The sequence below is a fragment of the Genypterus blacodes genome, unplaced genomic scaffold, assembly GCF_046128005.1.
Source record: "Genypterus blacodes isolate CSIRO-AG114 ecotype Tasmania unplaced genomic scaffold, CSIRO-AGI_Gbla_v1 ptg000105l_1, whole genome shotgun sequence".
Lineage (NCBI taxonomy): Eukaryota > Metazoa > Chordata > Actinopteri > Ophidiiformes > Ophidiidae > Genypterus > Genypterus blacodes.
Genome location: NW_027466909.1, coordinates 139,251 through 164,221, shown reverse-complemented (window position 1 = coordinate 164,221; position 24,971 = coordinate 139,251). Strand labels below are relative to the sequence as shown.

General features: G+C 46.0%; 1 long non-coding RNA gene across 1 annotated transcript in view; it reads right to left on the bottom strand.

The window, feature by feature from the left end:
• The window catches only part of LOC143008636 (uncharacterized), a 65,653-nt gene that overhangs the window by 17,847 nt on the left and 22,835 nt on the right, over window positions 1-24,971 (bottom strand). The window contains exon 3 of the long non-coding RNA XR_012964618.1: window positions 5,777-5,858. This is a non-coding gene — a long non-coding RNA (uncharacterized LOC143008636). The remainder of the gene's footprint in view (window positions 1-5,776; window positions 5,859-24,971) is intronic.

Below are 24,971 nucleotides of genomic sequence, written 5' to 3'. Positions count from 1 at the left end.
CAAAACAGCTTCAGCACATTTGCAGCCTGACTGAAACGTCACTTAACAAAGGCAAAAATCTGAATATCAAACAGGGAAATATTTAGTTTTATTTAAGAAAAAAGCGAGAAGAAAGTAACAAACAAACATCTTGGAGGTTGACAGTGCCATCTCTCCGCTTCAGGTTTCTGCTGTATACGTCCAACATCAGTTCAGCAACTCAACACACTCGGGAGACTCTTTCAGCGACATCAAACGGCAAAGTAAAAACAATAGTGTCACCGACATTTCCCCAAACCCACCACAAACAGAATTATTCAGACACGGCGAGAAGAGTGCCAGCCGATAACGGAGATAATGACACTTGGTGGAAGGCAGCTCTCTAAAAGCAGTTTAGAACTGACACGTCAAGAGTTCGGCAGTTAAGACTGTCACAGAAGTTGGGGAAGGAGAGACAGGGTAGGGTGGGGTGGGGGGTTATATTCTGGCATTTTAATCAGGCTCAGCTCCAGAGGGAAAGAGCGCAGAGGTGATTTCCAGGCCTCGTAATAACAAGGACAAGGCCAGACTCCCAAAACGAGCTCTCATCATTTTCGGTTTGCGGACAGTGCGGCGTAATGCGGCGAGCGCGGTGAAGGATTACAGGCTTGGTTCGCCTCGTCCCCTCTCCCCTCATCCATCTCCATAGGCCGCCTCTAATGGATATTCATGTTGCCGAGCCAATCCACTCCTGGGAGGAATAATATCGCATCATCTGACTCCGATAAAGGAAATAGAGCCTGTCCTCGCTGAGAGCAGCGTGATGTGCTGCAGGAGCTGCACTGCCACATGCTGGATTGATGCCACTGTGAATGCTTATTCACTCAATACAAAGAGGCCCGGCCACAGAAAAGGCTTTATGGTACCATTTTTAGCAATTAGCCTCTGCCTGGTTGAGTCGATCACACACACGCACACACAATCAAACTAAACAGTGTACTGTACATAATAAATGTATAGGAATGTAAACTATACGAAAAGTTGAGAATACCTGATAAATCCGATTAGGCAAAAGAGATTGGTGTCATAACTTCATACCGAATACAGGCATTTAATGACAAGAATGACTGGAGATGACGGAACCCTTTAGTTTAACTTTACATCGCAGCTGCAGCACAACATTAAAGTCAAGGAGGGGCCCTTCATCAATAATAGTCTTAGGTACTTAAGTCAAAAAGCCTGAGAACCGCTGATCTAAGGAGATTCAGGAGATTACTTATCAATCACTTTTCCTTCCAACAGTCAAAACGTGTGTGTATGTGTGTGTGTGTGTGTGTGTGTGTATGTGTCAGAGCTCACTGAACAATGCTTATATTGAGTGTAGGAAAATATCCAGACATCCTACATTATACTTCTTGGCAAAATATCTAAAGTAGTGGGGGGGAAGTGTGCACGTCACACACACACACACACACACACACACACACACACACACACACACACACACACACACACAGAGATCGTTTTTCCTCGGCTTTCAATTTTATTGATGTATTCCGATTTACCCGATTTTATCCACGATAACAACTAAATACGAGTTCACTAGACGCTAATCCCAAACACCTCATAAACTCACAGAAATGGTAAACACACCAAAGCAATGTGTGTGTGAGTAATATCTGTATGAAATCGGATCCCGAGGTTACGTGCGCGTCTTTACTTTGTCAGTTGGCGTCACAGGATCGGTGTGCTCAGGCTCATTCAACACCCCGAAATCTGGTGCGTAGCTGGAAATGAGAATGTTTACATGAATGTTGCTTCATGTGGGTGATGTTGAAGGAACACGTTGTCTGTGCATGTGTTTGGAAAGGACACGGTGATGTGCTCAAAGCTCGCTCTTTCCGTACAAGCCTGGTTTAGGTCTTTGTGTGAGAGAGTGATGTTTATCAGGGGACAGATCCCGCTGGTTTAATCATTACGAGTCTGAGCCAAATGTCTCGCAGAGCACGTCCATGTGTCGGATGGGATACGTCAAAGGTGCTCTGTCTTTTCTCACTGAGGACATTTCCATACTCGGGGAACGTACCGAGAATGGACGGAAACGTTATTAGGGGAGCGATGACAGACTGCAGAGTGACATCAGACAGATCTGAGGTTTTGCTGGTGATAAGCACGGAAAACAATCTGTGAGCGTAGAAACAGATGTCTGATGTCATGTTTCTATTAATTTAGCCAAAAGAAATGGAGGACTTACAGCATTTGTGTTTGTGTTAAAGAGCTTGAGAAACATTGGTGCTTGTCTGGCTGCCGAGGCGGTGATACTCCAGCGCTGAGCTACGGCTATAACAGGATATAAGCAACAATAAACAGACTTATGGGAAGCGTATATCCGCTTTCTCACACGGTGTCATTTTAACGCCGTCAAACTCACTTTTACTTTTTACGGAGCGCGCACTTGCAAAGAATATTAAGTCATCAGTCAAACCAACAACCTTCCCCTCTGTAATGACAACAGCTAAGTTTCAACACTGGCTAGTTTGCTCATCCATTAGTCATATATCCCATCCAGATGTCTGGTGCAGGGGAGGAGGGGAGGAGCAGATAGCAGCAGGTGTAGATCTCTCTGAGCCCAGCTGAGCTCTAAAAGGCAGTGCTTAGCACCCACAGCTCCGTCATCTGGCCTCTCCCCTGTCTCCACCAGCCTCTCGACAGCCCATTCCTCATCATTTACCCCTTTTTGGCAACGCCCAGAGCCCTTCTAATGGGCCGCTCTGAATGCTTCCAGATGTTTGTTTATTTGTTGTGCAGCAACTGTAAAACAGTTTACTCTTAGTTTGGATCAGTTCCCGTTGCTCTATTTTTTGGGGGGTGGGGGGGAAGTGATGGAGCGGGAGTTGCGGCGCAGATCACCCCGACGTGTAATGAAGGCGAGCCGCCAAGCAAATGTGAGGCGCCCCACGGGTGTCGTCAGGAAGGAGTCGCTTTGAAGGCTGCTTTCCGCTGGGGACTTTCATAACAATTGTGCACCATTTAAGATACATACATACAAAGTAGCTGGAAGCAGGCCCAGAACAACAAGATTAAAGGGGCCCATGGCTCAAACTGTAAAGCAGACGCTTTTGTTTGTTTTTTTTCTTTACTCTGGTAACACAAAGATACCCCTTTCATTTGCTGCTGTCACCGCTGAGCGATGGCCTACTCAAATTTAATCTGATACCTGTAAAAAGCAGTTACAAGTGCTTGGCATATTTATTGAAAGATATAGAAGAAAATGAAAGGTATTTCATTAAAATCTCCGCCGTGCACATGGACGTATCAATCAAGTCTGAACCGTCCCTTTTTTTTTTTTTTACAGGCTTCTGGTTATAATTAGATCTATAAACTTGTGAATCACAGTTCAGAATATGACATCCCAGGAAAACGACAGCCGCGTAATAAATAACCCGGCAGATTGTTTTGCATGGAACATACTGAAATCATAATTCCTTATGGCAAGGCGGAAGAGCTCGACGCGTCATGTGGCGTAATGTCGGCGTCTTCGCACAGACACACACGAGTGCGCACACACTCAAACACACACTACTTTAGGCTGGGAGTCCAGTTAGAGCTGAGGCGACAGTAGTGGAGGTTCCTCGGGCCGCTCTGCCACAATATACGCTGCACTCTGCGTCGAAGCCCCTACCTCCCTCCTTTATTTTGTCTTTCTTCTTGCTCGCTCTCATCCTCTATTGCCTGCTTGCTAATCCACGACACTTCCTTTAGATTTCTCCCTCTATCAGACATTATCTCTTTCTCTTCTCTCTTCCCGGTCCACCGATCCCCTGACAGAGGCGCAGGCGGCCAATCTTGTCGTTCTCTCCGAGGTGTCCACCCTCCTCTCTACTCTGGGCAGTGACTCGCCCGCGCTGGGACCTTCATCCGGGCTCACCGAGCCGCTGTAATTACCTCTGGCACCCAGGCGCTCTGCGGCTTCCACACAGGTGACACAGGGGGTGGGGTGGGTGCCAAGGCTTGAAAGGAGAAAAGGGGGGAGGGGGTTCGTTCTGCGCAAGCGACAGGGCTGATGTCGAAACCGCTGCTGGCAGAAGCCCCCAACAAAAAAAAGGCCATTTCATTAACCCGCCACTAAAAACAACTGCAGGAATCCTGTATAATATGAGCCTGGAGAAAGATAGACTGATAGGTTAAGTCTCATTTCCCCGGCCTGTTTCCTGTGGTTTCTTGCAAAAACAGCCAGAGGTGATGAATCCCAACCACGGCACTGCGCTGCTCAACAGATTTCAAACAATTTATGAGGCAAATTGTTTAAATCACCGCGAATTGAGAGCGTCGCAGGCAATCGGTGCCTGAAAAATTTTGGTGGCACCGTCGCAGCTTTGTTCTCACAGTGACGTGGAGTTAGCGTTAGCGTGACCGCCGCCCACACGCAGAGCAAATCTGGTACGTTTGAGAGGTGTGGATTACAAAAAAATAAAATAAAATAACAGAGAGCCAAGGTAGCGGCTGGAGGCAGGGACATAAAGAGGAGGTGAAGGGCGAAGATGAGGGCTGTGTTATCTAAGACTGCAGCGCTGCATCATAAAAATAACAAATGGAGTCTGTCACCGCGGCTCAGATCTCAGACGGAGGGGAAAATATTTCATGTGTCAGATCCTCTCACCTTTAAATGGACTGTTCTTAGCCGGGTCTGATTTTGACAAAGCACAGGGCTCTTCCTGTCCTTACATCCGGCGGGAGCTGCCACTGGTCGGGCTTTGGTGACATAGATCTGTCCTTGGCACCGTTAAAGGGTGCGGCAGGCGGGCGGGGGGGGTCTAATCTGCGCGGGGGAGAGACGCTCGTCGTTGACCTCTCGTGCTACCGTGGTGGCGGTCAGCCTATCAGAAGCGTTTTTGCATTGTGCGTACGAAAGGCAGAGATGAATGTTGCAGGCGGAGGAGCTAAGGGGGATTTCAGAGAAGATCCTGCACACGGTGACCTACATATATGATTCAGGTTCAAACTCAGAGGGAACACAGCAAAGCTAAGTGAAGCCTGTTGATGCTATTTAAACAACTGCAAGGAGACATAGTATACAGATCTCTATACAGGTCTACTTCGCAATGTTATCATGTGAAAAATGAATGAAAATTAAGTTAACTAGCTAGCTTACCATAGATATGTTAGCTATTAGGGATTTCAGCCCTGTTATAGCCTTGTTTTAATGTCAGACGATGACATACCGTGATAAAGGGGGTTGGATACAGGGGTTATTAACAGGGTAAGCCGGCATATAGTAGATAAACTTCATCTTAAGTTTTTGGAATGGAGATTTTCTTGTGAGCCTTGTTTATTGAACCTGAAAATCCAGGATCTATTTATCAGATCCTGCGCATGAAACACTGTAGTAGTATCAGCCGAAGTATTTGTTACACAATTACTTCCACCGACAATACAAGGTCGACGCGGGGCCTGATTGACGTCTGCTACCAACAGATCAAGGATGTCTCATATTACATGTGTGTTGCTCCCACGCATGCATTTAGATCAGAGTTAACCTTGATCACTCAGATTTATTCCCAATATCAGCGCATCACGCCGGCCAGATAAGATCAATAAGAAGAGACAACATAACTTCAGCCCAGGTTCAAGTTCAATAAATTCCCACTCATGCAGCTGTTAGGGTTACGCCTGTGCAGTGTTGACATAATCCATGGGCTTTGCTCTTATTGAACACATGGCACTATAATAAGTTTCATCTTGTGTGTTTTTCATGGAATATCTGTACAAACAGACCGGAGAGGCTGTGAGGTCCACAAGGTCTCTCTGTTATCCTCACCTTTGTGGTTTCTGCCATCTCTGGATCCTCGGGGTAGAGGAGTGTAGGAAAGATCTTGCTCACATCTGGGCTCAAAGGAAGGCTGTGAGAAAGGAGACACATACAAAAGCAGAATAAATATCAGGAAATATGGGAGTTTGTTAGGTTGGAAACGACATAGCGTGGTAGGTCGGGTTACATTTCCCCTCATGTAAGGAGCTTTGATGATCGGATCTACTACCTGAGTAGGAAGGAAAAGGTCACGGACGGCCTCACCTTCCCTCAGCCATGACCTGATGGAGTGGCCAACCAAAGGGGTGACGCCACTGGCTCACAGTACTATTACATGGTATAAAATAGCCTTTCTACACCGTCTTTTGGAGCAGAAACACAAATTTATATTTGCACAGGTTCCCCAAATGTGTTTTTGAGGATAGGAAAGAGCAGAGATTCACTTTAGACGAGTGTGACAAATGCAGTTTCGACACAAAGACACCAAACCCCGAATCCCAGCCCAGTGTTCTCAAGCAGGTCAAGAGTTTCTTATGTTGTTGTTCTTTTTGTACACTTTCAAGGTCCAAAACATCCTCTTCCTTCCCTTTGCCTTTTAGCTGAAGAAGCAGGCAGTTTATCATGACACAGCGATATCTGATGCCTTTGCAGAAATACTTTCCTTTCCTGCAGGAAGGAATTCACTGGGCCTTTAATCATCGCATGAGACTCAACTGACAAATACATATTAGAGATGGTTTGGAGCTGCATTTTTCCCACTTTTATTGTTGTTCCTCTACATGCCCATGCATAACCTTGAGAAATGGAACAGTCCACGCAGTTAAATGGAACCATATTCTTCATGGGCAAAGAGAGCACTGTGAATTGGAAGCGATCACATAATGTGCTTTCAGATAGCATCTCTGAAAGGCATTAGGGTCTGGCCAGCATGTGTCTCATATTACACCAAAGAGAAAAATGACTAAATAAGCCCATTTTATACACGTAAATGCTGGTGGACCTTTTGGGAAAAAAAATAGCTTGGAACAGAATTGTTATTTTGACAGCAGACCTGCTGCTCTCAGCCTCTGGAGCGGCTCAGACCTGTTAGGGAACATTACAAATCAATCCCTTGTTGTGTGCTGCACTATGGATTGTGTAATACAAGAAGTAAAACAAGAATGTTGAAAGTAAAAACCACTCACAACCCTCGCAACTTTTTGATAAAGTTACAGTCGGAGCTCAGCGTCTGAAGAGAGGAGGTACGATCCAGACACAAGTATCATAACATGCAGAGCACAGACGTTTTCACTTGAGGAAGAGGCTCAAGAACTTATGCAACTATAGACCCATTTAAATAAACCTAATAAACTTCTAACTTATACATCAAATTTACTGATATTTGAATGCAGTAACAAACATCAAACAGATTTCCAACAGGTGAAATTTACCATCATACTGAGGGAATACGGTTGCTCGGCGATATTTTCCATTTGGAATCTTGCCATGCATTTTCTGAATAACCCCCTTACTTCTTTAAACTTCATTGGGTGTGGAGTTGTGAGTCTCATCTGTTTGACTTTCACCGACACCCCCATGGAGCCACTGCAGAGTTGCGTCCCTGTTTCTCCTATTCCCTAGACTTGCTTGAAAGATCAAGAAGCCTGGGCCTCCTTTGGCCTCTCCTGGCCCCGCAGAGCCCCTCCTAATCCTGCCGCTTGCCCACAATTAATCTTCCTAGTTGCCACGTTATTAACCACCACCACCCACAGACAGAGTGCAGTGGGGGAGGGAGGAGAGGAGGAAGATGGAGGCCTGCCGGGGTTATTGGGGAGACTTCAGCCGTGCCTACGTGTCAGAAAGCAGCAAACATCTACCGACGTCACTTGCAGTTGTACTCCTCAGCGCGATTATTTAACACAGATCGTCAGCTTTTCCGCGTCCTCGCCCTCCCTTCTTCTGCACTCTTTCACTTCCCTCTGCGATCTCTCCAGAGGATGAATGAGCAGCAGTGTGTCGGTGGATGGGAGACGGGAAAAGCCCACGGAATAAATTAAGCAGAATTTAATCTGAGTAACATTAATAACACTGGGAGAGCCGACAGAGCGGGGGGCCTGGCTTTGCTCGTCCAGCTTTGAGACTTATACTCGCGGACGTGTACGGTCCACACAGACGACTCGCAGATAAAGACGAGTCGCTGTGCAAAGGGGAAAAAAATAAAAATCAAAGACAGATGAGTGATTATTTGACATTCAGCTCGGGACGTTGAACAGAAACACATGTATGGAATATTCACAGGACAACATTTCCTCCTTTGACTGCTGAATATGAAAGCTGTGTGTGTCCGCAACACACGGAGGATTCGACAAAATAACACCAAAACGCAGTCAAAGCCACTGATGCTGACTGAGTTCTCCACGTTCGCACGCATCACGCCGCCTTCACAACCTCAACAAGCTCTTTGTCCAGATGCTCCCACACTCCTCGTTCCCTTTCTTCTCCTTATTTCCTCTCTTTCTCTGCCTTGTTGATCTGTAGCCGTACCTACAGTGAACAGAGGGAGGTGCTGCAGTGTCGTCTATTTAAGAACCTCCTTGACCCCCCCTCTTTCTCCTCTCTGTCGCGCTCTCTCTCTCTCTCTCTCTCTCTGCTGTCCAGATTAGTCTGCTCATCAAGCTGAGCATTGTTTTAATTTGCTGGGCCCGGGGCATATGCTGAGTGTTCACATCATTATTGTCTCCGCGCAATGTGAGTTATCGCCGCAATGTATGATAATGTGGCGCAAATTTACAGGCTGGGGAGCTCCGTGGATTCTCCGATAATAAAGGGTGGACGGAGGGGAGCGGGATGAAGAAAGAGTGTGTGTGCATGTGAGGGAAAGAGAGGAAAGAGAGGGGGGGAGAGAGAGAGAAATGGTTGGTGGCAGAGAGAGAGGGGAAGCTCTGTTGGATGTCATTATGAAAGATGATTCCCATACTGGATAATACATCACACCAGGGCTGTCTGTCTTCTCTGTTTCTGCGTTGTTATGTGAATAAATGCTGATAAACCCAGAGGCAATAGTGATTATTGCTTTCCAACACATCATCACCAGAGAAGGAGAGCGAGGGAGACGGAGACGAGGCGAGGGACGGAAAGAGAACACGGCAAGAGAAGCAAAAGACAAAAGAGAGCCACGCCGAGCACAAAACCACCTCCACAGCGGGAATCCTGGAAATATAAGATGGCAAGAGAAAAAGAAAAGTGAGTCAGAGAAGCCTGACGCGTCTCTGCGTGTTTGTCAAATATCACCGCAATAAAGTTTCCCCAAGTTTTGCGAGCCGGAGCTGTCACAAATCAAATCTTGACGGGTGTTGGGTGACGTGACGTTACACTGGAAATGATCTCATTAGAACAGGATTATGACGTTAAAAGGTACACAACTGGACGGTTTGGGATGGCTTGGCCCTCTTTTGTGGCCCTCCTCAGGGTATCTCATCCCAACACAGCTGGTTCCTGCCTCGCCTCACCTCACTGCCCTCCTCCAGACTGACCGGCAATACAATCTAATTACAGCCGCGCTACAGAGAGAGACCAGTGTAAACACCGGCCCTTTTTATCTCCTTATACATCTGGACAAGTAGACAAAGTGCTAAAAGGAAATAAATGTGGCCTGACAGCCACATCAAAGAGTTCAGCCAGAGGCTTACTGCTACTTAGGGCACAGGAATGTTGTTGCTAAGCATCAGCCCGCAACCTATCAGGGTGCAAAGAGGGCCCTGTCCGGGCTCGGAGGGAGAGAGAGAGAGACAGAGAGAGACAGGGAGAGAGAGACAGAGAGAGAGAAAGAGAGAGACAGATAGAGAGACAGATAGAGGTAGAGAGCGACAGGGGGAGAGGGAGACAGAGGGGAAGAGAGACAGACAGAGAGACAGAGACAGAGGGAGAGAGACAGAGAGAGAGAGGCAAAGGGAGAGAGGGAGAGGCAGAGGGAGAGAGACGGGGAGAGAGAGAGAGAGGCAGAGGGAGAGGGAGAGAGAGAGAGAGAGAGAAAGAGAGAGAGAGAGAGAGAGAGGGAGGGGGGGCTGACATTGAAGGGCGGCTGGGGACTGGAGGAGATTTTTGTAGCTTAAAGCAATTGTTGGAAGAAACAAGCCTTCTGTTTTGTTTTCTCTTGACACCATTTCGGCTTTTGGTGCTTTGCAAAAGACGTGTATAAAAATGTCTTTTGATATGTTTTCTCTTTGGGTCTGTATCAAAATATTTCTTTTGTGCACTGAACTTCTCTTTCTCTCCCCGTGTCTCGTCTTCGGTAAAGCGGCGCCTCTTTCTGATCATGTTGGAGATCAGAGGATACGCGACTGGTGAACTCATCTGAGTCAACATTTAATGCTGCCGCGACATGTTTATCTCTTCAGTAGGTAGATTTCTGTTTTCTTTGTTCCTCATTCATCGGCGTCTCGCTCCTCTGAAGTTCAGGGTTACAAACAATAAACACACGTTCAGAGATGGAACAGCGAGAAATAATAGAAGAAGAAGCAGCAGCCTGCAGCGTTTTCTGCTAAATGTTGTAATCATGCAGGACTTTTTTCACAACGGAGCGATGATGGAATTCTGTGTGACATCGTGGATGTTTTATGTAACGAGAAAAAGCTGTTTAAAAATCTAAAACATTGTAAGCTGGCAGTTAAAGGCACAAAAACGAGGGTAGCGACTCATTTTTCGTTGTGTTTGGTTTAACGTATTTCCAACCTTAATAATTGGGGCCTGGAGGAGAAGAAGGACGATCATAACGCCTTGGAAATTGCTGTTGTGTTCACCAAACATATTCATTCTGTTTTCTTAGGGAGCTGCAGGGAGGGGGGGGCGTTCGCTGTCACGCCAAGCTCAGCGTTTAATGATTCACCTGTTCTACTCCGATGAACTTGTAGGGCCGATGAAATCTATTGTGGGATCGCCGATCACAAGAGCGACCGTTCTGATGTTTATCGCTCAGGAGGGGGCAGAGCGGTCGCAGCGTCGGTGGCGGCTGAAGCATCAGACAGAGTGAAAGTGGAGGATGTAAATCATCCACAGATATGAGCCTCGGGTTGTTAAAGTTCAAGAAGCGTTTCAGGATTGTAGAATCGGCGTAAGTGCTTGATGTTTGGTACAGTGTGACCTTCACCTCGCCGCCACATCAAAAGTTTCCAAAACGGTAAAAGCTTAAGTCGCTCAAAATGATTTCAAGTTTCATTCAAACTTTAACAGTAAAATATCACTGACTGAGTCGCTAATTGTTCTTCTTTGACGTCCAAAACAGCGAGGAGATGTGAAGGGTTGCGGGAAAACTCATTTTTGTTTGGAATCCACCTCATTGAACCAGCGTGAGAGGGAATATTTTCATCTTTCGTTGTTTAACTGAAGCTTCACACACACACAGACACGGACACACACACACACACACACACGAGAAGCCACAACAACTCAGGAGTGTGACATATCATGAGGCTTTCTGTTCCGATTAGGGGCTGAAGCTAACGTCAGGGCTGTTTTCTGGAGTGTAGGATGTTTAATAATTGAAGAGTCTCGGAGCGGCCTGTCACACCGGCTTGTCTCCAATGTTTCCTATGCAATTAGACGCCCGGAGACATTTTGAAGAGGAAGCCCGCGAAAAAAGAGAGAGGCACAAAAAAGTGACATGTGAACTTAAAGGAAATTAGCTCTTCACACGAGTGAAATGTGAAGGTTACTTAGCAATGCTTAACTCAGCCGCAGCTGTGTGAAGTGTGTGTTTGACTCAGCCCCGCCGCGAACCGAGACTGAGATTCCTCTTTACTTTGAGCCGGCTTCAGTCAGCGAGATCACAGAGGGAATGAGAACTAATTTTGACTCAAGGCACACGGAAAGAAGGAGAAGAAGAAGAAGAGGAAGAAGAAGAAGAAGAAAAAAGTGAGATGTGTTGAAATAATGAGATCTCTTGATGTTTTTCCGGGAATGTGCAGACAGATGCACGACTCGCATGTTCGCCCCAACACACACACACACACACACACACACACACACACACGAACACACACAGGAACGGAACACTGAACCACTGCAACTTCAAAACACACAAATCTGCATGTGTGCACGTCCTCACTCTAATAAGCACACACATTACTGGAATGCAGAAAACACTGGTGCACATGTTCTTACATGCTCACTTAAACACACACTGGGACACACACACACGCACACACAGAGACAGAGCACCATCTTAATATCTTATTTTAATTTAGAAATCTAAATTTGACTCAGACAAATTGTCAGTTATGTGGGAATTATTGTTATTATTATTATTTTTATTGTTATTCTATTTTGGAGTGCATTCTTATGCATCTTTCATAGTTTTGAACCTGGAAATTAACATTCTTAGCATATAAATAACAAAACAAGCTGTAAAAATATTCATAATCGCGACAATTACATCTAAATATAAATCTGTGTTCCTCTTTATTTTCATTAGAAACGTCCTCATGACACGGCGTAAACAGCCATGATGAATATTCTTCCTCTCCATCTCCCCTCGCCTCCGTCCCTGACAACCTCTCCTAAGAAATTGCTCCTCTTCACGTCTTGCGAGTTCCACGCCGCGATGATAACACTGTCATCTTCCACACCTATCATAAGTCACGGGCAAACGACCCACATCCTCCGCCGCGAGACAGAACCCTCTGCGGGCCTGTAAGCTGTATCATTACACCGTGTCATCTTTATGGCACGGAGCAAAGCCCGGCTCTCTAATTACACTCTGCCTACTCCATTTACCCAGACAGGGACGGAGCAGCAGGCAAACAAAGCATTAAAAAATGGAGCGCACCCTCCCGCTCTGTGGAGGCCCGTGTTGTTCTGCCGGTGGCCGTTGTTGTCACCTGGTGGCGGTTGTCGTTGTTGTTTTTCTAAAAGCTGCCGAGGAGAGATAGCAGAGGGCCCACGCCACTGTGCCCTCGCCTCCTCTTCTCTCCTCCGCCTCCCCTCTTCATCCCTTCCCCTCGGAAGGACTTATGAAGGTGAGCGGCTGTGTGACAGGCCGAGAATAAAAGAGACAAACCAGGGATAAAAATTAAATAAAAAGTAGCTGTCTTAAACAGTAATTGCACTCCTTTGCTGAGCATGCTTTCAGATATATAAACCTGATTTACTGTCGGCGTTGCTGCCACAAATCAGAGGGCCCTCTGAGAAACACTTGTGCTATGAAATTGTTTAATCTCATCAAGTTCTGCTTTCACAGCAGGCCATAAATCACATAGTCTTTGTTATCATAGACCTCCATGAGCGCCTCTGAGGCAGGCAATGGATCGTGGGTATATATAATCTTGACTGCGCAAACAGCAGGGTCTGAGCAGCCTGAAATACTTTCATATTAGCCGCGGTGCAGCTGGCGGAACACAGCGCCCTGATGGATATCTCATTTCCTGCGCTCTGCATCTATTTCGAGCAAATTATTACTGCATAAATTTCTTGTCAACAGAAACGGCCAATTAATTAAGTTAAAAATGCACTCGTGATGGCATCTACACGCCAAACAGGAGAGCAGGGGCAATTTTCCCGCTAAGTGAATTTACCGCAGGGGTCACCGTAATGAATGATTCTAAACTTTGCCATAAACTCCCAGACAGGCCAATGTCTACACAGGAGCCCCGCCACGTATTTACATAAAGTATATTTATGTGAAAATGCTAGAGGACGACGGCAGGGGCGAGGAAATAAAGTTTACAACTAGCAAACAAAATGTCCGCCAACCTCTGGCTCTTCAGTATTTCATCAAAGACGAACGCACGGGATTGGAAACAGATCATAGAAGCACCGCGGCCATTTAAAATAGCAAATATACACATTTAACACAGCGCGCAATCTGAATGAATTATTCATAATGTAAGAGAGGTTGTGTGTGTGTGTGTGTGTGTGTGTGTGTGTGTGTGTGTGGGTGGAGGGGTTGTTTATTCAGCTTGGGCCGTTTATCAGACGGTGCGGATCCCACAGCAGGGATGAGCTCGGAGATTTATCAGTGTTTGGGCTCCAAAGCAGATAAATCAGGCGGTGTAATCATGCTCCGAGTGGCCCAGCTGTGACCCCGCACTGAACTAATGACACGGGGATATCCAAGCCCCTCTTCCTGTTCCCGGGTTAGGCCCTCAGGTTAGTCCCCCCCTGTCAGCCAGCGTGCTAAAGAAAGACAAACCAAAGGGAAACTCAAGACGCGTCGAGTCCCTTTGTCCTGTTTACGCCGCGTCACCACTAAAAATAACAGGGCGACACCAGAGGACGAGCGTACGGCGGCACGCAGACAAAACCAGCCGCTATCGATTGCATGTAAACACACCGAGGCTTCTATTCACAACGGTCGGTGTGTGTAAGATACTGCTGCTTGGCTGAGGACGTCTCCGTTGCCTCCCGGAGCTAAAGGCTTTCTGCTGGACGGAGGCCGCGCTGATTTATCACGTCCTCTGCTAGCAGGCTGTCCGCTGATTAAGCCAGTGGAACTTTGTTTCACTCTCCTCTCTCTTTAATCTGTCTCTCAGCGAGATAAATTAGCCAGCGCCGTGCCAGCTCCCGCTCTCTTTACCTCCCTTCCCCTCTCTCTCTCTCTCTCTTGCACACATATACACTCTCTCTCTCTCCTTCTCTCTCTGTGTGTCTCTGCTTTTCCCTGTGTTTATCTTTTCTGTCTGTCACACGTTGAGAAGAGAGCAGACACATCTGCTCCTACGCTGCTGCAGGAGATAGGCTGGGCTACATCCCTGGTCAGATTTAGCTAAGAGTGGCTGTGTGTGTGAGTGTGAGAGAGAAAGAGAGAGAGAAGGGAGAAGGGAGGATGAGTGTGTTTTTCCTCCGTCTTTCTCTCCTTGACAACATTCTGTCAAACAATCGTCCCTCTCCTTGGCTGAGCTTATGTTCTTTGTTGTTGCCTAATAAATCAGGGAGTATTTATGATCTGCGATCCCTATTCTTAGTCTTTTAATGGCGACACGTTTGTGGGTGAATTAAATCTGGGTTTTATTCACTAGGCTGCAGGCCAAAGCGAGGCCTGGGTGTCTCTGCATGAGAATGTTTTCTCTTCTCCACTCCTGCTCGGGTGGTAAATCACGCTCATTGTCAGGCTGTGCTAAGTTAGTGTGCGTCATTGGGGAGCGCAGGAAGCACAGGGCATAATTCTGTCCATCAGTTTAATTTATGGTATCGGTAGCTTTGTAATCTCCACCTCATAAACAACAGCCTGACACACAAGAATGTGGTCTTGAAAGCGGCGTTCATCAGGATTCTGGCCCTCGTTTCTCTGCTGCGATATTTAAGCAATGAAAGAAATTAAAATCTCCCAGGATGCCATTTTTCCAGCCCGAACATAGACGGGGGGTTATTTACACGGAGGACTAGAGACGTGGAATCAGAACAAAAGGCAGGAAGATGGACAAAGAGGGAGAGACGAGGGGGTTCGAGGACGCGACCTTGTTCAGAGGTTTTATTCCAGGTGAAATATAAAGCCTAACACAAGGGCACTGAGGCAGCATCTGCTTTGCAGATAGTGCAGTCGGCTCCTCTTCCAAGCCAGTGCATATAAATCAGCAGAGGCATCTCAATGCTAGGCCCGATTTCTAGAGGCCAACAAATCTTTAACATGAGATTAAGGCCCCAGTACGCTCATCCATCTTCACATGATGGAGGAAAACATCTGAGCACATTATGAGCAACGTAGTTCCACTGCACTGATGCAGAACGCTGTGTGTTACGCTCCAACTATTATCATTGCAACTACACACGTACACTGTGAATTAATATGTACAGCATCACTATGGGTACGAAAAAGAAAAGCTGCCCAATCACAAACTAATTATTGTGTAAATGCAGATACACTATAAAGTTTATGTAACGTCCTCTCTCAGTAGCGCCTCCTAGTGATGGAAAACACATTTGAGCACAGAAATATCAGCGTTTACCACAGGGGGAGTCACAGCCTCAGTTATGGAACACATCTCATGTTCTCATGTTGACAGGAGTGTGCAAGCAGGACTGAGACAAACCAAAACATTACTGTCAAAATGACTGAGAAGAGAAGAAGAAAATGATGCATTCTGATGCTGCTAAAGGTAAAAACGGTAGTATACTCTTCACAATATTATGAATAAGCTATTTTAATTCCTGGTCCTTGTCTCTCTTACAGTAAGAAACATAATTTGAAGGTCACAAATTCAGAGTAAACACATGTAGAAACATTGAATTGAGTCAATTAATAACCACAATAAACAGCACATTAATCAATTATCAAAGTAATCCACAGCCGTGCCACCCCGCAACCTCATCAGCGTACCTGCATACCTGGAGTGTTCCCCTAACTACCTGCCTGAACTGCTGCCCCAGGAGAGACTCTCACAAATAGGACTGCACTGTAATGTGCTTATATCATTATCTGGATCAACACTGGAAATTCCTTTTGTACATCCAGCCGTTCCTGGAGAGGGAATCTCTCTTGGAATTGTCTCTCCCGAGGTTTCTTTCTTTTTTCCTTACACATTAAGGTTTTCTCTGGAGTTTTTCCTCATCTTCCTAGAGTGCTTTGGGCGAAGTCGAGAATTTTCCTGATGTTGTTGGCCTGTAAAACCCTGGGTTAGACATTGTATATTATATTGGGCTATGCAAATAAAGTTGACATGACTTGACGTGAAGAATTTCTCGCAGTTTTTCATGGGGGATAACCTCCGCCATTTTCAACTGTAAGTAAGCCAGAACAAAACAATAAAACATGTACGTACGTGTGTTATCATTTAATTGTTGCAAAAATAAAAGCGGTCTGCTGCGATGTGCTGAGAAGAAAGACTGCAGACCAAAGCAAAGCTGCCAATTAGCCTATAAAACATGCAGCTCTTCCAAAGCGCAGGTCTTCTTTGTGGATGTAACCCAGCAAAGGCAAACGGGCGGTTTTTCAAGACGCTCGCTCAGTGGATACGATTGTGCTTAACATAAAAGACAACACAGACTGCGAGGACCCGACAATGAACCATATCTCCCCGTAGCCTTTTCAACACGTCACATTTACATATCAAGCCACTAGCCTGATATATGTAAACACATTCCATCAGATGCCGCCGCCTCAGCCGCCGCCGCAGCCAATGGGAGCCGCTTCCTTCCCCTCCCTCACAGGGCTGCATCAGACAAAGGGGGAGAGGCCTGAGAGAGACGTCGCATGTCATCACCCCGAAGAGATAATTGTTATACATCCTTGATCACAGACACTCTCTCACTGCCGCCTCGCTCCCTCTCTCTGGTTCGTCCTTTGTCTCCTATGCTCTGGACGTCCCCTCCGTCCTCTCACAGATACGCTCACACGCTCGCGCAATAAGTAAGAATTCCAGCACACTTCAGCGCGATAGCTCCTCTTCTCTTTCAGGGTTTCATCTCAATGGCTTTTTTATCTGAGCACTTCAATTTGCAAGCCTAGCTGGAAGGCAGCTCCTCCTGATATGTTAATTGCAGGGTACTTAAGCGCTAAAAGATTAACATAAAACCCTTTGGAAACAAGCTAATAGTTTATGATAATTCGTGCATGGCCTTTGTCTGTCTATCATTACTTTGCCTCTAGCAGTAATTTTATCAAGGGGCTGTAAAATATCATTTAAACAAGTTCACTTTCAGATAATTAATAGCAGAAACTGTATTATTCAATTGAGTCACAATGGCACCATTAACAATACGGCAACTAAGCTATAATTAAAGTATTTTATTTTATTAACCTATTCATAATGTTGTGCAAATGATGACACAGTGAGGCCCTTTTTCCCTTGCTGAAGCACTGTCACCATGGCGATTACAGCAGCCCAGCGTTGTCTCCTCGGTTAGCCTGGTGACCGGTGAGATTCTCAATTAGCGGGTCGCTATGTGGCTAGCACAGCGGCTCGGAACTAGGACTGTTTGTTTGCCAACAACAAGAGAATTTAATTCCAATCGCTGCTGGTTTGCCATAAATGAGAACAACTAAAGGCATGACTGAACTCTTTTTGCTTCATTTGTCATCAAAAGCCGTAGTTGAAGGAATAAATATGCTTGATTCTATTTGTTCAGATCAGTGTATTAGCTTGAAAAATGGACAAAAACCTTGGGAAACGTTTAGAATCTGTGCTGATTTGGATGCAGACCAGCACAGACTCTCCTCTTGGCTGCACCCCCAACTTTAAACACAACTTTTTGAGGGATTGTGCAAACAAACCAACAAAGAAAACGCAACATATCATCAATGCGAATGTAATGACGGCCGTTACCTAATGACACAGCTCACATCCATCTTTGTCTGAAATATGTTAACATTGGTATGTCTGGGTGTGGGGAAAATGGAGCGTGTAGGCATGTGTACAATGCTAGTGTGTGTGTGTGTGTGTGTGAAGGGACCAATGTGTCTCTATCAAACGCAGACACACACTTTCTTTCAGACACACCATCCCTCTCATGAATAATACAAAAACTCCTTTCACCAAACAGCTCAAATAGCGATTCATTCATCTGCATACCTGGAGCCGTGCAAAATGATTGGCCCTGCATTACCGCTGGAGAAAAAAAAGAAGAAGAAGAGAGACAGAAATGTTCCCCAAACAATTTGCTTCAAAATGAGACAGGAATGATTCTGTTCTCTTCAATGACAGAGACAGGCCCCTGTGCATAATGATGTTAGCGTAATGGGGTGACAGATAGACTGGGAGACCATGACATTAGCATGAGAAACGCACCAGTGAGCAGCCGCTCAGCTGTGGTCTCAGAGGGCCCTCAGACATACACTCTGAACATCGTTTGTCTCGCAGCCCGACGAGCCTGACAAATGACGACACGCCACGTTTTATGCCAAGCAATATACCATTCCACTTTACCAAACACATGACTTAATGACAGAGGGGAAGCCCGTCTGCGTTATACAAACTCACTATCTCATGTCTTATTAGCGAGGAACAGGCTCATTCCGGAGGGGCGGATGAGGGGGGCAGGAGCGGGGACGGTGTCTCCGCCTATGCAGATGACAACACCTAAAATTTAACAACGCAGAGGTCAGAAGAAATTAAATCTGAAGGAACAATCAATTAAATGTTATGTGTTTGACTTCAGCGAGTCACGCGGCGAGGAGAGTAAAGCCAAAGCCGCTTTAGTCAGGGAAGATTTGACCTACAGTAACGGCTATTTCAAGGCCTAATAAACGGAAGGCAGGCGTGACCGTCAGCTACCCAAGACCACTGCAGGTCTTTATATCTTCATCAGTGTGGAATGAATTTACAAGCACGCACCCGCCTAGAGGGTGAAATCCTACCAGAACGGACGACGCCACACACACATTAGATACATTTATACCGCACTACACAATGCCGAAGACCAAATCTCTTTACCTGCTTCCCGTGTTTAAGACCTAAAGACAACCTCCGTGCACAATCAAGGGTTCAGTTTCGTAAACTGAATGCTGCAATGGAGGCAAATTAATCAGAAGATTATGTAAGTTATTGCATTATGAAGGATCTTCAAAGGTCCACAATGACGTTATATCCGATAGAAAGGATCAGATCAGTTGTACCTGTGGTGAAAATGCAAGCGTACAGTATGTGCAATAGGTATTTCTACAAAACAGATCAGCCACACCAGGACATGCACACAAACAGACAGACAGACAAACAGACGTGTAAACTCAACCGCAGACAAAGACCAGAGCAAACTGGCCACAAGGGAAGGCTGAGGAAAAGGCTCTGTGTGTGAATTACGACTGCATCAGCAGCACACACAGCGAGTATAAAGACAGCAGGACTCTTTTGATAGACTTTACTGTTGGCTGTTACGACAGCAAAAATCTAATCTCAGAATCCAGAACACGGTAAACTTTTTTTCCCCCACCATGGCCTTTACCTGTATAACCATCTGTCAGAGTTTGTTAAGGCCAAGACTCTAACAATATATTATTTATGAAATTGCAGCAGTATCTCAAAGCTAGGGGGAATATAATCATGTTTATAAGAACTGATATGCAATATATAACATGCTGTCAAATGTAGATGCTACAGGCAGGAGCCACCGCCTAAAAATGGCAGAGCTCTGACAGCCCTGGCGTCCACAGCATGACACTGTTGAAGGGTGAATACCTCCTGTAAACATTTATCTTCCCTGTGAGTGTGTGTCTGTGTGTGGTACAGCCCGGCGACAGGAGCTTCTCTGAGGCTTTATCTGCGGCGTGACAGGGCAACCTGTAATATACGAGCATCTGGAGCTCCTCTTCAAACACAGCCTTATCTCATGCCAAACATTCCCCCGAAGCCAGAGCGGAGGCGAGAGCGATCCCGGACCAGGCCAGACCAGACCAGGCCAGGCCAGACGGGACCTCACACCGTCACACTGCATCCCACCCGCCTTAGCCACCCCGACCCCAAGTGCCTATAGCTGCACAAGAACATGGGAACAGTCCATCAAAGTGCATTTGTGTGTTTACAAGTGAGCGTTCTATGAGTACAGCCTCCACACACGAGAACAACAGTGTGACATTACGCTGACGGGAATCATCTGCTGGGAGGTTTTTCCTCCGAACTGCTAATCGGGCTGGAGGTTAATGGCGTTGCACTCATGGCAAATGGACACAATCCCTCTTCATCCCCCGGCTTTAACATAACTGTTGAGACTGAGAACTAAACACCCATCACTCACGTTAATGTTTGGGGGGAATTTATTTTACATCAATCTTAAGATAAATACCAAAGGCCACTACATATCTCTCAGGGGGGCGACTTGAATGAGTTGCACGTACACGTTGTGGCTTCAAAGTGACTGATAACGCTGTTCATAGGTTGCCAGAAAATCTTGAAAACAACTTTTAAAAGACAGCTGTGTTTCCATAACAGCCACAGCAACTGACGCAGATACTATCTGCAATGTCCATCTCTAAAGTAGAAATCATGCTTTAACGCCGGTTTCATTCTCTTCTGGTATGGGTAAAGAAAACGTGTAGCTCAGTTAGGAAGTTCCATTCTTCTCTCTCTCTGGGTTGTGTGCTCAAATAGGACCTCTGCCTTCAGCCAGCCTATGGGGGGGATGTAAGCACGGCTCTCTCTGGGGTCCGCACATACGGCCTGTGCCTCACTTCAAAGAGAGGGCATGAGGGCAGTACACTCCCCCTCAATTCATACCCGTTCGGCTCACAGCTGATTCCTCTGTGTGTGTGAATGTTTATGCGTGCCTCACTTTGACTCCCTCTAGGCCCCTCTAGCCTTCGTTTTAGACATCGCTCTACGCTCTCAGTTTTGTTTTGTTTTTCACTCTTCTGGCAGATGAATGAGAGAGGATACAGATGCGCGACCCGTAGCTTGTTTGTGCGAGAGCACAGCCGTGTACGTCCTCATGTCTTTCTTTGATCACTAATAACGAAGAACAGCGATGAGTGATCTCTAAACAAGCCCTCGCCGTGATTTGGAGCCATAATGAAAACCAGGCAGATGTCGCTTAAACAATGGCATTTGGCAAAGTCACAATAAAGGGCCTCGTCGTGACATTCAGATACTTTGGAACGCATTGAAAGAATGGTCGCAGGAAGTTGTTAGGTGTCAAAGGCGAATAGAAGAACAGTGAGGAAGAATGAGTGTACAAGAGAGCGAGAGAGAGAGATGGGAAGTGAGATTGAAAAGAAGAGTGAACGGCACAGAGCTCAGTGGCTATGGTGCAGGGAGGTTAGGCCCTTACAAATCCCTTCTTTTTTGATCTCTTCATCCAGATGAAAGAACAGCGGCAGGCAGGATTATGCAGGACAATTGCGCTTTCTCCCCAGAACCCCCTGACTTGATCGGCTTTCACCAGAGCCCTAATCATTTTCAATTAAGCACATTTTCTGACATCCTGTAATAGCTACTGTGCCGGTCTTAAACTCGCCATCCCAACGGTGGCGCCCCCCCGCAGACCCCCTTTTTAGCTAAGCCTCTCATTCCCAGACAGCCTGCCTGTAGTGTCTGCTGACAATTTCAATGGGCCTGAACTGCAACTTGTTGTTAAGGTGCCAAATAACCCATTTACCAGATGCTTGACAAGGATGTTATTTGGCGCTGTGACTGAATGTGCTTTTGTGTCGGCGAAGCATTGAATTAGCGTTTGTTTGTTTGTAGAAGCCCCTGGGTACTCCTCCGTGTCAATGCTTTTAGCAAGAGCTCCTAAGAGTGCAATAATCAATATCAAACTCAAACAAAGTAAGACAAAATTTATAGAGAAACACAAAGAATATAAAAGTATTAACAGGTACCAGTTTGTTTTTCAGTCATTCATGCAGTCATTCAGCCCATTTACACATGAAATCATGGAATATCTACTCACATTAACTAGCTAGCGTGTGATCAAACAATGTACCAAATGTGCTGGCAGCTAGCCAGAGCACTATCTAGCACATTGTTAGCTACAGTGAAGCTATAGCAGTCGGCGGCACATCACTAGAGCCACGGTAGCGGCTTATGATACGCATGGTACACTGATAACAATGAACTCTTTACTTCACTTCTTTCTGGTTATATCTGTGCATCTCTTTGTCATAATCGTAGGTATAAATCTTAAAAATACTAGAAATGGAAATATAAAATTACTTTCAATGATGAGTAAAATAAGGTAAAAGAAGTGATACCTCAGCAAATTATTGATGATGTACAGAGATTTGGGTACAATTGAAGAATAAGTGTCACGTGACATTAAAGCAGGTTGACTATGAGTCAATGGCAGCATTTTCAAATCTATACATTAAACGGTAAACTGTGTTCGTAGCCTCTCTCATTCATGACAGCTAACCTGCCCTTTGGTTCATTCACCAGGTGCTTAATTCCAGACAAAGTTTGACGCCCGTGGTTTCCAAGGGACTTCTACTTTTAGCGAGACAGACAGCACCATTAGCAGGCCCTGGACCAGGCCCAACCCTGACAAGCGCTCACAGCTGGCAGCGGCAGGCAGGGGAAACGGATCTCCTCTCCTTCACTTTAGCCAGAGAGAAGAGAAACAAATGTCCATCACTCCATCAGTCAGTGCCCAGCGGGATGACTGCCTGGTTTTGAGGACGAACAAGCGGGGAGAGAGAGACACAGTGAAATGCCTTTCAGTCAAGACGTGGAATAAGACAGTTTTGACAGCGAGGAAGCTGGTGGCTAACACTCTGATGTTATAGGATGGCGTGGAGACACAACAGACCTTGGAAGATGTTGTGAGATTTCACAGCAAAACAAACTTTTTACGAATAAAATATTTGCCAAGTGTAACACGTTCCAATTGATGTTATGTATCGTGAAATGCAAAGGAGATACGGAACCATAATCGTCGAGTTAAATGGTAAAAACAAGTTGCTACATTTACATCTCTCCATACAATTGACCTTATTTGGATTCTTTGCATTAATTTTAGGCATTTTGTTCTGGGCCCTCAAACACAGATAGGAAAAATAAGAGAATTGGGCATCAAGATTGTGATGTGAGTGTAGAAAACTGATTTTGACCACTAGGGGGCAGAAAATCCCCTGAGTGAACTCAAATTCCTGATATGGCCTTTAAAGTATTTGTTTTCTGATTATATACACACTTCCCTCTTCCTTCCGCGCACACTCTCACACACACACACACACATACTGATCTAGCATACCTATAAGTCATGTCAGTCTGCCAGTGATCATCTGTCTTTATCAGCTCTGATAACGTCTTCTTCCTCTTACCAGGATGAGTTTGTTCCCCCTTGCTCTTTGCACGTTTAATGGCTGGGCCTTTACATCTAATCACCTTTCATTACACACCCTGTGATCCCCAGCTTCTCTTTGAACACCGCACTTCATCGTCTGCATTTCCCCCCTCTAATTGCACGTGAAGGATGGCCTCTTTGATTCTTGCCTACATGCCAAAGAGCTATGGGGGGGGAGAAGGGAGAGTGTCGAAATGCGTCACGGGTGTCTGTCTGCTCGGAGGACGAGGCAGCAGCGTACACCTGCCGAGGACAAACCCGTTTCTCCCGGAGATATGACGCATCTATCACCGCCTGGGAGGATATCAGCCCTGTCTGTCACCATAATAGCAAAGGGTAGAGGGGAAGAGAGATGTAACCAAAGCAGAGGTTCTTTGAGTTGCTCAATATGTTTTCGAAGCAATGTGACCAGGGTGAACCAGCCCGGTGCAGTGTGAGTTGTTTTTACCCACTCTGCTCTCTTTTCACCCGTTTCTAAAATTAAAAAATAGGGAAAAACATCGACTTTTCCCCCCGTAGCATTTTTTCTTCTTGTTTCAAATGCCATCATTTGTGCTTTTCTGGGCAGGTTGTGTACCCACATCATGTTAGGCTTGTTCACTGTCAGCGTTTAACCTTTTCAATATGATGTCTCTAAGACCTTTGGTGGCCACTGTACTGTTGGAAAGGCTTTTTTTTTATGTCCTGGCTCTTCTGCGAGGCACAGTAATGACATAAAGGCTCGGAGCAGGGCTGCACTCCAACCAGGACGAAGCGCAATTAGAACATTTTGTAGCTTGCTCTCAGAAGAGAAGTGTGTCGCCATAACGAGGGTCTTGTTTTGGTAACGAATTCGCCGCCGGCCACTTGAGCGTCTGCTCATTGTTCGCTGGTGTTCCAAAGCGGTGAGACTGGAGCGGGACACAGAGAGACCTCACTGTGACAGAATCTAATCAAGAGTTGTCCCAACATATTACAACTGACTTAAGCTCCATCTTTCCCTCCCAGTTAAGTCTCGATCACTCACAATCAAAATAACCGGAGAGACAGAGACAGGAAGAGAAAGCCAGACTGAAGAGAGATTAGGAGATGGTGAGGAAAAAGCCACACGTCCCTTTCTGACTGAAATAGAAGACTACTTCCGGCTCCAATTTCGGCATATGCCAGCGCTCGCTGGAGAAAGATAAATGAGCTCTCCAGCACCGAGAGGAAACAGATTCTTTATCTGGCATGGCACTATTTACTGACATTAAGAATGATAATATCAATCAGCGGGCTGTCAGCAACCCAAGTGGGCTGCGAGGAGAACAAAGGTACCACTGTCTCCCTTTTGATACGTTTACAAGGAGACGTTGATGTACCTGCCATTCAGGTGCAAATAATGTCATCACGGCACGCCCGGATCAGGCCTGCTGCTCCACCTCGGTGATGAGTAAAACTGCCCGGGGCTCTTTCCCCGAGCTTGCTTTCATAGCCTTGGAAAAATAAAGCTGACGGGTTAATGAGCTAGCAATCAACACGGAGAGCAGCTCAGCAGAACACCAAC